The 12,500-nt window shown below is 46.3% G+C and overlaps 1 protein-coding gene across 3 annotated transcripts in view; it reads left to right on the forward strand.

Moving 5' to 3' along the window:
- LOC110504625 (actin-binding LIM protein 3) overlaps positions 1 to 12,500 on the forward strand; it is a 103,698-nt gene that overhangs the window by 45,578 nt on the left and 45,620 nt on the right. The window lies entirely within an intron of this gene.

Here is a 12,500-nt window from a genome sequence, read left to right on the forward strand (position 1 = left end):
CGCACGGTCCAGCACGTCCCGAGAGGGAACCCAACTCCTCTCCTCCGGACCGTACCCCTCCCAATCAACAAGGTACTGGTGACCACGGCCCCGAGGACGCATGTCCAAAATCCTGCGGACCCTGTAGATGGGTGCGCCCTCGACAAGGATGGGGGGGGGGGGGGGGGAAGACGAGCGGGGGCGCGAAGAACGGGCTTAACACAAGAGACATGGAAGACCGGGTGGACGCGACGAAGGTATCGCGGAAGAAGAAGTCGAACTGCGACAGGATTAATGACCCGAGAAATACGGAACGGACCAATGAACCGCGGGGTCAACTTGCGAGACGCCGTCTTAAGGGGAAGGTTCTGAGTGGAGAGCCAAACTCTCTGACCGCGACAATATCTAGGACTCTTAGTTCTACGCTTATTAGCAGCCCTCACAGTCTGCGTCCTATAACGGCAAAGTGCAGACCTGACCCTCTTCCAGGTGCGCTCGCAACGTTGGACAAAAGCCTGAGCGGAGGGGACGCTGGACTCGGCGAACTGAGATGAGAACAGCGGAGGCTGGTACCCGAGGCTACTCTGAAAAGGAGATAGCCCGGTTGCAGACGAAGGAAGCGAGTTGTGGGCGTATTCTGCCCAGGGGAGCTGTTCTGACCAAGACGCAGGGTTGCGAAAAGAAAGACTGCGTAAGATGCGACCAATAGTCTGATTGGCCCGTTCTGCTTGACCGTTAGACTGGGGGTGAAAGCCGGAAGAGAGACTGACGGAAGCCCCAATCAAACGGCAAAACTCCCTCCAAAATTGAGACGTGAATTGCGGACCTCTGTCCGAAACGACGTCTGACGGAAGGCCATGAATTCTGAAAACATTCTCGATGATGATTTGTGCCGTCTCTTTAGCAGAAGGAAGCTTAGCAAGGGGAATGAAATGAGCCGCCTTAGAGAACCTATCGACAACCGTAAGAATAACAGTCTTCCCCGCTGACGAAGGCAGTCCGGTGACAAAATCTAAGGCGATGTGAGACCACGGTCGAGAGGGAATGGGAAGCGGCCTGAGACGGCCGGCAGGAGGGGAGTTACCGGACTTAGTCTGCGCGCAGACCGAACAAGCAGCCACGAAACGACGCGTGTCATGCTCCCGGGTGGGCCACCAAAAACGCTGGCGAATGGAAGCAAGCGTACCCCGAACGCCAGGGTGGCCGGCTAACTTGGCAGAGTGAGCCCACTGAAGAACGGCCAGACGAGTAGGAACGGGAACGAAAAGAAGGTTCCTAGGACAAGCGCGCGGCGACGGAGTGTGAGTGAGCGCTTGCTTTACCTGCCTCTCAATTCCCCAGACAGTCAACCCGACAACACGCCCCTCAGGGAGAATCCCCTCGGGGTCAGTGGAGGCTACTGAAGAACTGAAGAGACGAGATAAAGCATCAGGCTTGGTGTTCTTAGAGCCCGGACGATAAGAAATCACGAACTCGAAACGAGCGAAAAACAGCGCCCAACGCGCCTGACGCGCATTAAGTCGTTTGGCAGAACGGATGTACTCAAGGTTCCTATGGTCAGTCCAAACGACAAAAGGAACGGTCGCCCCCTCCAACCACTGTCGCCATTCGCCTAGGGCTAACCGGATGGCGAGCAGTTCGCGGTTTCCCACATCATAGTTACGTTCCGACGGGGACAGGCGATGAGAAAAATACGCGCATGGGTGGACCTTGTCGTCAGAGAGGGAGCGCTGAGAAAGAATGGCTCCCACGCCCACCTCTGACGCGTCAACCTCGACAACGAACTGTCTAGAGACGTCAGGTGTAACAAGGATAGGAGCGGATGTAAAACGATTCTTGAGGAGATCAAAAGCTCCCTGGGCGGAAACGGACCACTTAAAGCACGTCTTGACAGAAGTAAGGGCTGTGAGAGGAGCTGCCACCTGACCGAAATTTCGGATGAAACGACGATAGAAGTTCGCGAAGCCGAGAAAGCGCTGCAGCTCGACGCGTGACTTAGGAGCGGGCCAATCAATGACAGCTTGGACCTTAGCGGGATCCATCTTAATGCCTTCAGCGGAAATAACAGAACCGAGAAATGTGACGGAGGAGGCATGAAAAGTGCACTTCTCAGCCTTCACAAAAAGACAATTCTCTAAAAGGCGCTGGAGGACACGTCGAACGTGCTGAAGATGAATCTGGAGTGACGGTGAAAAAATCAGGATATCGTCAAGGTAAACGAAAACAAAGATGTTCAGCATGTCTCTCAGGACATCATTGACTAATGCCTGAAAGACAGCTGGAGCGTTAGCGAGGCCGAAAGGAAGAACCCGGTATTCAAAGTGCCCTAACGGAGTGTTAAACGCCGTCTTCCACTCGTCCCCCTCCCTGATGCGCACGAGATGGTAAGCGTTACGAAGGTCCAACTTAGTGAAAAACCTGGCTCCCTGCAGGATCTCGAAGGCTGAAGACATAAGAGGAAGCGGATAACGATTCTTAACTGTTATGTCATTCAGCCCTCGATAATCTATGCAGGGGCGCAGAGACCCGTCCTTCTTCTTGACAAAAAAAAACCCCGCTCCGGCGGGAGAGGAGGAAGGGACTATGGTACCGGCGTCAAGAGCTACAGACAAATAATCCTCGAGAGCCTTACGTTCGGGAGCCGACAGAGAGTATAGTCTACCCCGGGGGGGAGTGGTTCCCGGAAGGAGATCAATACTACAATCATACGACCGGTGTGGAGGAAGAGAGGTGGCCCTGGACCGACTGAACACCGTGCGCAGATCGTGATATTCCTCCGGCACCCCTGTCAAATCACCAGGCTCCTCCTGTGAAGAAGAAACAGAGGAAACAGGAGGGATAGCAGACATTAAACATTTCACATGACAAGAGACGTTCCAGGAGAGGATAGAATTACTAGACCAATTAATGGAAGGATTATGACAAACTAGCCAGGGATGGCCCAAAACAACAGGTGTAAAAGGTGAACGAAAAATCAAAAAAGAAATGGTTTCGCTATGATTACCAGAAACAGTGAGGGTTAAAGGTAGCGTCTCACGCTGAATCCTGGGGAGAGGACTACCATCCAGGGCGAACAAGGCCGTGGACTCCCTTAACTGTCTGAGAGGAATGTCATGTTCCCGAGCCCAGGTCTCGTCCATAAAACAGCCCTCCGCCCCAGAGTCTATTAAGGCACTGCAGGAAGCTGACGAACCGGTCCAGCGTAGATGGACCGACAAGGTAGTGCAGGATCTTGAAGGAGAGACAGGAGTAGTAGCGCTCACCAGTAGCCCTCCGCTTACTGATGAGCTCTGGCTTTTACTGGACATGAAGTGACAAAATGACCAGCAGAACCGCAATAGAGACAGAGGCGGTTGGTGATTCTCCGTTCCCTCTCCTTAGTCGAGATGCGGATACCTCCCAGCTGCATAGGCTCAGCTCCCGAGCCGGCAGAGGAAGATGGTAGTGATGCGGAGAGGGGGGCAACGGAGAACGCGAGCTCCTTTCCACGAGCTCGGTGACGAAGATCAACCCGTCGCTCAATGCGAATAGCGAGTTCAATCAAGGAATCCACGCTGGAAGGAACCTCCCGGGAGAGAATCTCATCCTTTACCTCTGCGCGGAGACCCTCCAGAAGACGAGCGAGCAAAGCCGGCTCGTTCCAGCCACTGGAGGCAGCAAGAGTGCGAAACTCAATAGAGTAGTCTGTTATGGATCGATTGCCTTGACATAGGGAAGACAGGGCCCTGGAAGCCTCCTCCCCAAAAACAGATCGATCAAAAACCCGTATCATCTCCTCCTTAAAGTCCTGATACTGGTTAGTACACTCAGCCCTTGCCTCCCAGATTGCCGTGCCCCACTCACGAGCCCGTCCAGTAAGGAGAGATATGACGTAGGCGACACGAGCAGTGCTCCTGGCGTAAGTGTTGGGCTGGAGAGAAAACACAATATCACACTGGGTGAGGAACGAGCGGCATTCAGTGGGCTCCCCAGAGTAACACGGCGGGTTATTGATTCTGGGCTCCGGAGATTCGAAAGCCCTGGAAGTGGCCGGTGGATCGAGGCGGAGATGGTGAACCTGTTCTGTGAGGTTGGAGACTTGGGTGGCCAGGGTCTCAACGGCATGTCGAGCAGCAGACAATTCCTGCTCGTGTCTGCCTAGCATCGCTCCCTGGATCTCGACGGCTGAGTGGAGAGGATCCGAAGTCGCTGGGTCCATTCTTGGTCGGATTCTTCTGTTACGGTGCGTGAATGAGGACCCAAAAGCGAATTAACAAAACAGAGTATCTTTAATTACAAAACAAAACGTAGGCTCAGACGGACAGGCAGATTCCGACAGGACAGGACAAGGTTACAGGAACACGACGATGGTCTGGTTCAGGCATGAATGACACAAACAAACAAACAAGAATCCGACAAGGACAGGAGCAGAAACAGAGAGAGATATAGGGACCTAATCAGAGGGAAAAAGGGAACAGGTGGGGAACGGGGTGAATGGGTAATTAGGAGGAGACAAGGCACAGCTGGGGAAAAGAGGGGGAGAAAAGGTAACATAACAACGACCAGCAGAGGGAGACAGGGTGAAGGGAAAGGACAGAGACAAGACAACATGACAGTACATGACAGGTTCTGACAAATACCTAGGTGTCTGGTTAGACTGTAAACTCTCTAATCCAAAATTAAATCTAGAACCAGCTTCCTATTTTGCAGCAAAGCTTCCTTCACTTATGCTACCAAACATACCCTCGTAAAACGGACTATTCTACCAATCCTTGACTTTGACGATGTAATTTACAAAATAGCCTCCAACACTCTACTCAGCAAATTTAATGCAGTCTATCACAGTGTCATCCGTTTTATCACCAAAGCCCCATATACGACCCACCACTGTGACCAGTATGCTCTCGTTGGCTGGCCCTCGCTTCATATTCGTCGCCAAACCCACTGGCTCCAGGTCATCTATAAATCTTTGCTAGGTAAAGCCCCGCCTTATCTCAGCTCACTGGTCACCATAGCAGCACCCACCCGTAGCACACACTCCAGCGGGTATATTTCACTGGTCACCCCCAAAGCCAATTCCTCCTTTGGCCGCCTTTCCTTCCAGTCCTCTGCTGCCAATGACTGGAACGAACTGCAAAAATCACTGAAGCTGGAGACTCATATATCCCTCACTAACTTTAAGCACCAGCCGTCAGAGCAGCTCACAGATCACTGCACCTGTACATTGCCCATCTGTAAATAGCCCATCTGTAAATAGCCCATCCAACTACCTCAACTCGTTTTTTTTTGTTGCTCCTTTGCACCCCAGTACTTGCACATTCATATTCTGCACATCTATCACTCTAGTATTAATGCTAAATTGTAATTATTTCGCTTATTTCGCCTGTAATTATTATGACCTATTTATTGCCTAACCTCCCTCATCTTACCTCATTTGCAAACACTGTATATATACATTTTTTCCATTGTATTATTGACTGTATGTTTTGTTTATTCCATGTGTAACTCTGTGCTGTTGTTTGTGTCGCACTTCTCTGCTTTATCTTGGCCAGGTCACAGTTGTAAATGAGAACTTATTCTCAACTAGCCTACCTGGTTAAATAAAGGTGAAATATATATTTTGTTTTAAAGGTTACAGTGCTATGCAGTGTCTTAGACTGTTGCACCACTCAGGTGCTGTACAACAAATCCTGTCGGGAGTGGGCTAGACTACAACAGTAAGAGCAAAATAATCCTAACAAAATAAAACATACCTTAGCGTAACAACAGTTTTAGTAAGTAATACTGAAGTCGTACACAATTATCAGTTTCTATTTAGGTTTATGTCCCCCATTCATTGTCAGTTAGAGACACGGTAGACCCAAAGTATAATCAGTGCTGTAACTCCCCCTTGCGCTGGTCTGGAGCAATGAAGTGTTGATGCAGGTTACCATACTGAACCACAAATGACCAAAGTACTTAATCATGATCACAAAACTTTTAATGGAACAACCACTATAGTCACTTTACCCCTACCTGCATGTACATTACAATTTACTTACACTAACCTGTTCCCTCGCACATTGACTCGGTACCGGTACACCCTGTATATAGTCTCGTTATTAATATATTATTTTTATTTTCTTTATTTTAAATGTTTTACTTTATTTAGTAAATCTTTTCTTAACTCTATTTTCTTCTAATTGCATGGTTGGTTAAGGGCTAAGGGCTTGTAACTAAGCATTTCACGGTAAGGTCTACACCTGTTGTATTCGGCACATGTGACAAACCAGATTTGATTTGATATGAGAGAGAGAGAGAGAGAGAGAGAGAGAGAGAGACATAGACAGAGAGAGAGAGAGAGAGAGAGAGAGAGATGGAGTGCTAGATGCTGATTCACTGATCTGATTTAAACGTATTGATCCTCTGGGTTTGCTGACTCCTACTGTGTGTGTGTGTGTGTGTGTGTGTGTGTGTGTGTGTGTGTGTGTGTGTGTGTGTGTGTGTGTGTGTGGTGTGGTCGTGGAACCTTTAGAATGCCCACTGACCTTTTAGGAACCTCGCCCACTAGAGTTAATACAGTTTCTCTCTTCACTTGACCTTACAGACAAATAGCTGTGGAGAATCAACTATGTTTACTATAACAACCCACACTTGTACATGTGGTCTCCAGTGGCTATTTTAGCATATACATCTTGGTGGGTCAAACCCCCCCCCCCAAAAAAAAACTAATTTGGGATGCATGCCAGCAACACAACACAATACATCAATTGCACTATAACGGTGACAAACAGTTTCTACATACTGTTAGGGCCTACATAAAGCTGTCCATACAGCAGAATCCCAACAGCAGAGTCCCAACACCTTACCACTGCTACACCTGGCTATCAGCGGAGTCTTGTCTGGCAGTGAAACAGTTTATTCAGTTTACTGCCTTTTAAAAAACATAGCTGATATGGCTGACTTGCTTATTCTAATGTGGTTTGTGGGAGCCACCTAGAAAAACCACAATTTCTGGGTCATTTTTCCAAAAACAGCCTGAAACTCTTTCTAAAGACATCTAGTGGATGCCCTAGGACCTACAGTCTGGGAGGACTTGGCCTTATTATTAAAATATTAGCCATTGAAAATAGTGTTAAGCTGAAATGTAGTTTTTTTTGGGATGGTTTGTCCTCAGGGTTTTGCCTGACATATCAGTTCTGTTATACTCACAGACATTATTTTAACAGTTTTAGAAACTTTAGAGTGTTTTATATCCATATCTACCAATTATATGCATATCCTAGCTCCTGGACCTGAGTAACAGGCATTTTACTTTGGGCAAGCTTTTCATCCTGATGTCAAATTACTGCCCCCTGCCCCAGAGAGGTTAAGACATTTATGAGCGAACTAGGTCGGACGTAGATAATATAACTATTTGTTCTGCACTTTTGAAATGTACATCGACAGAATTCATAACATCGGCCGTTCATGCAGTGTTCTCCATGCACACCAAGTCAGAACTGTAGGACAAATAAATGGGGGCATATAAGTCAGAACAGGAGGCTAAGTTATAAAGGGAAAAGGGACCAAATTATTAGGGTGAGGCACATGTACTACTAACAGCTAACTACACAACATTAACTTAGTATTACTTTCTTTATATGGTAAACATATCTCCCTGGCATATTACATCATTTATGCAGGACCATACAATACATTTTGGGACTCACCTTGTTGTGCTGTGCTCACTTGAGCAGGAAGGTGGCGCGGAGGTCTTTAGTGGGCAAATGTCATAGAAAATGTGTCATCAAAGTCAGGCATTCTCTGGATTAATTGCGCTTTTAAGACAACAGGGAACTCGGAAAAAAAACAAGTTGAATCATGACGTCAGTGATCTTCAGGTCAGAGCTCTAGAAAGAGAACTGAGTTCCTGACTTGGAATTCTGAGTTGGATGACCGTTCAAAACGTATTTTCCCAGTCGGAGCTCGTTTTTTTCAGAGTTCACCGTTTTCTTGAACCACTGAAATCTGAGATTTCCCAGTTTTGAGTTTCCAGATGTTTTGAACGTGGCAGAAGTCATGCTGGATTGACAGGCCAATGTTGAATGTTTAGACCCTTAATTAAACCCAGACTTGTACCACACACCAACTCCACTGAATAGCAGTATAGTGATTGCTTTGCAATGTTTGCAGTTAGCCACTGATTCCTTCCAAACCACTCATTGTTGAATTTGCAATTTCCAACTTGTTGTGTAATGTTTATGTCCAATGGCCGATGTTTGTTGTTTTATCTATAATTTCTCTTCATCATTTTTGTTCATATGGCAAGGTTTGAAAAGGATTTGCCAGTAGATTGTCGACTTCCTGATGATTCATGATGATGACTGCTAGCTAAGATTTTGAAAGTATGATGTTGACATGATCAGCCCAATCAAAGCTAAGCTAGGTATAGCGGGATTTGACGTTATTTTATCTGTGGCCAATGATCTTGATCCTTCTTGGATGGGCACTTCTAATGTAACTCTATGGCAGCACACAAGGGACTTTTTTTTAGGTCTTCTTGTAGATTTTGCGGTGAGGTAGTGTCCCCATGAGTGACAGAACACGTAGCCAATCACGGCCCAATTAGAGAACATTACCAACCTCTACGCTCCCTATTTTCCGCTGGCTGCCCAACCACCACAGAAAGCACTGAGCTAGGATAAAACACCTGCATTTTGGAGCTGCCTTACTCAAGAAAGCAAAAAAGAGACCATGTTGGCAACCAGCCCTGAATGACGGGTCTCCACGGGTAGTCTCTCTCGCTCTCTCCATTCCCTCTCCTTCTCTCTCCATTCCCCTCTCCTTCTCTCTCCATTCCCCTCTTTTTCAATTCAATTCAATTCAATTCAATTGACTTTATTGACATGGCAATTTCATTATTACTTACATTGTCAAAGTATACATATCGAAAAATAAAAAATAAAATAAAAATATATATTTATATATATATACAGTGCCTTGCGAAAGTATTCGGCCCCCTTGAACTTTGCGACCTTTTGCCACATTTCAGGCTTCAAACATAAAGATATAAATCTGTATTTTTTTGTGAAGAATCAACAACAAGTGGGACACAATCATGAAGTGGAACGACATTTATTGGATATTTCAAACTTTTTTAACAAATCAAAAACTGAAAAATTGGGCGTGCAAAATTATTCAGCCCCCTTAAGTTAATACTTTGTAGCGCCACCTTTTGCTGCGATTACAGCTGTAAGTCGCTTGGGGTATGTCTCTATCAGTTTTGCACATCGAGAGACTGACATTTTTTCCCATTCCTCCTTGCAAAACAGCTCGAGCTCAGTGAGGTTGGATGGAGAGCATTTGTGAACAGCAGTTTTCAGTTCTTTCTACAGATTCTCGATTTGATTCAGGTCTGGACTTTGACTTGGCCATTCTAACACCTGGATATGTTTATTTTTGAACCATTCCATTGTAGATTTTGCTTTATGTTTTGGATCATTGTCTTGTTAGAAGACACATCTCCGTCCCAGTCTCAGGTCTTTTGCAGACTCCATCAGGTTTTCTTCCAGAATGGTCCTGTATTTGGCTCCATCCATCTTCCCATCAATTTTAACCATCTTCCCTGTCCCTGCTGAAGAAAAGCAGGCCCAAACCATGATGCTGCCACCACCATGTTTGACAGTGGGGATGGTGTGTTCAAGGTGATGAGCTGTGTTGCTTTTACGCCAAACATAACGTCTTGCATTGTTGCCAAAAAGTTCAATTTTGGTTTCATCTGACCAGAGCACCTTCTTCCACATGTTTGGTGTGTCTCCCAGGTGGCTTGTAGCAAACTTTAAACAACACTTTTTATGGATATCTTTAAGAAATGTCTTTCTTCTTGCCACTCTTCCATAAAGGCCAGATTTGTGCAATATACAACTGATTGTTGTCCTATGGACAGAGTCTCCCACCTCAGCTGTAGATCTCTGCAGTTCATCCAGAGTGATCATGGGCCTCTTGGCTGCATCTCTGATCAATCTTCTCCTTGTATGAGCTGAAAGTTTAGAGGGACGGCCAGGTCTTGGTAGATTTGCAGTGGTCTGATACTCCTTCCATTTCAATATTATCGCTTGCACAGTGCTCCTTGGGATGTTTAAAGCTTGGGAAATATTTTTGTATCCAAATCCGGCTTTAAACTTCTTCACAACAGTATCTCGGACCTGCCTGGTGTGTTCCTTGTTCTTCATGATGCTCTCTGCGCTTTTGACGGACCTCTGAGACTATCACAGTGCAGGTGCATTTATACGGAGACTTGATTAAACCCAGGTGGATTGTATTTATCATCATTAGTCATTTAGGTCAACATTGGATCATTCAGAGATCCTCACTGAACTTCTGGAGAGAGTTTGCTGCACTGAAAGTAAAGGGGCTGAATAATTTTGCACGCCCAATTTTTCAGTTTTTGATTTGTTAAAAAAGTTTGAAATATCCAATAAATGTCGTTCCACTTCATGATTGTGTCCCACTTGTTGTTGATTCTTCACAAAAAAATACAGTTTTATATCTTTATGTTTGAAGCCTGAAATGTGGCAAAAGGTCGCAAAGTTCAAGGGGGCCGAATACTTTCGCAAGGCACTGTATTTATGTATAAATAAATGGTGGGACCAACAACAATAATAATAGTAGTAGTGGACATGGGATTACCATTAACAACAACTACAACAACAATATTAATGAGAACAACAATACATTAAAGCAATGGTAGTGGACCAGTGTCAATATGACTGAGAATACAGTCTCTCTCTCATGACTGAGAAGACACATGACATGGTAGTGGACCAGTGTTAACATGACTGAAAAGACAGTCTCTCACTCTTGACTGAGAAAACACATGACATGTTATGAAAGACAAAACAAAACCAGATGGGAAATATTATCGACATTACTTTGCACTTTTCACTGAAATATTCTCTTAGGTCTGAGTATTTGTCACAGCGTAGTAGGACATGCAGCTCTGTCTCTACCTCTCCCCTGGAGCAGAGTGAGCACAGCCTGTCCTCTCTGGGCAGCCAGGTTTGTCTGTGACGACCGGTCTCTAGAGCCAGACTGTGCTCACTGAGTCTGTACCTAGTCAATGTTTTCCTCAGTTTTCTATCAGTCACAGTGGTCAGATAGTCTGCCACCATGTACTGTCTGTTTAGAGACAAATAGCATTGAAGTTTACTTAGATTTTTTTGTGGTGTCTTTCCAATAGGTGATATATTTTTCTTTTTGTTTTGTGATGATTTAGTTGTGCCAGATTTTCTGAGTGCTGTCCTGAGGCTCTTTGGGGTTGGTGAACTGAGCCTCCCCTCTCTTTCTCTCTCCATTCCCCTCTCTTTCTCTCTCCATTCCCCTCTCGTTCTCCTCTTTCCCTCTCGTTCTCTCTCCATTCCCCTCTCTTTCTCCTCTTTCCCTCTCGTTCTCTCTCCATTCCCCTCTCGTTCTCTCTCCATTCCCCTCTCGTTCTCTCTCCATTCCCCTCTCGTTCTCTCTCCATTCCCCTCTCTTTCTCTCTCCATTCCCCTCTCTTTCTCCTCTTTCCCTCTTGTTCTCTCTCCATTCCCCTCTCCTTCTCTCTCCATTCCCCTCTCGTTCTCTCTCCATTCCCCTCTCGTTCTCTCTCCATTCCCCTCTCCTTCTCTCTCTATTCCCCTCTTGTTCTCTCTCCATTCCCCTCTCTTTCTCCTCTTTCCCTCTCTTTCTCCTCTTTCCCTCTCTTTCTCCTCTTTCCCTCTCTTTCTCTCTCCATTCCCCTCTCCTTCTCTCTCCATTCCCCTCTCTTTCTCCTCTTTCCCTCTCGTTCTCTCTCCATTCCCCTCTCCTTCTCTCTCCATTCCCCTCTCTTTCTCCCCTTTCCCTCTCGTTTTCTCTCTATTCCCCTCTCGTTCTCTCTCCATTCCCCTCTCCTTCTCTCTCTATTCCCCTCTCGTTCTCTCTCCATTCCCCTCTCTTTCTCCTCTTTCCCTCTCTTTCTCCTCTTTCCCTCTCTTTCTCCTCTTTCCCTCTCTTTCTCTCTCCATTCCCCTCTCCTTCTCTCTCCATTCCCTTCTCTTTCTCCTCTTTCCCTCTCGTTCTCTCTCCATTCCCCTCTCCTTCTCTCTCCATTTCCCTCTCTTTCTCCTCTTTCCCTCTCTTTCTCCTCTTTCCCTCTCTTTCTCTCTCCATTCCCCTCTCCTTCTCTCTCCATTCCCCTCTCTTTCTCCTCTTTTCCTCTCGTTCTCTCTCCATTCCCCTCTCATTCTCTCTCCATTCCCCTCTCCTTCTCCTCTTTCACTCTCTTTCTCTCTCCATTCCCCTCTTATTCTCCTCTTTCACTCTCGTTCTCTCTCCATTCCCCTCTCCTTCTCCTTTCCCTCATTTTCTCTCTCTCTCTTCTCATGGAGAACTTGGTGGTGTGTGATGAAATGTAGGAAAGTTATTTTGTTCCGTCTCATTGGTTGTAATGAAGGAGTCGTTTCTGGATCTTCTGGAGAAAAAGAGTTTTCCACATTGTCTTTATTTTCACATCACAGCAAACTGTTAGCCACAAACTGCATACAAGACACCCAGAAACA

This window comes from Oncorhynchus mykiss, chromosome 31, assembly GCF_013265735.2.
Source record: "Oncorhynchus mykiss isolate Arlee chromosome 31, USDA_OmykA_1.1, whole genome shotgun sequence".
NCBI classification, from domain to species: Eukaryota; Metazoa; Chordata; class Actinopteri; order Salmoniformes; family Salmonidae; genus Oncorhynchus; species Oncorhynchus mykiss.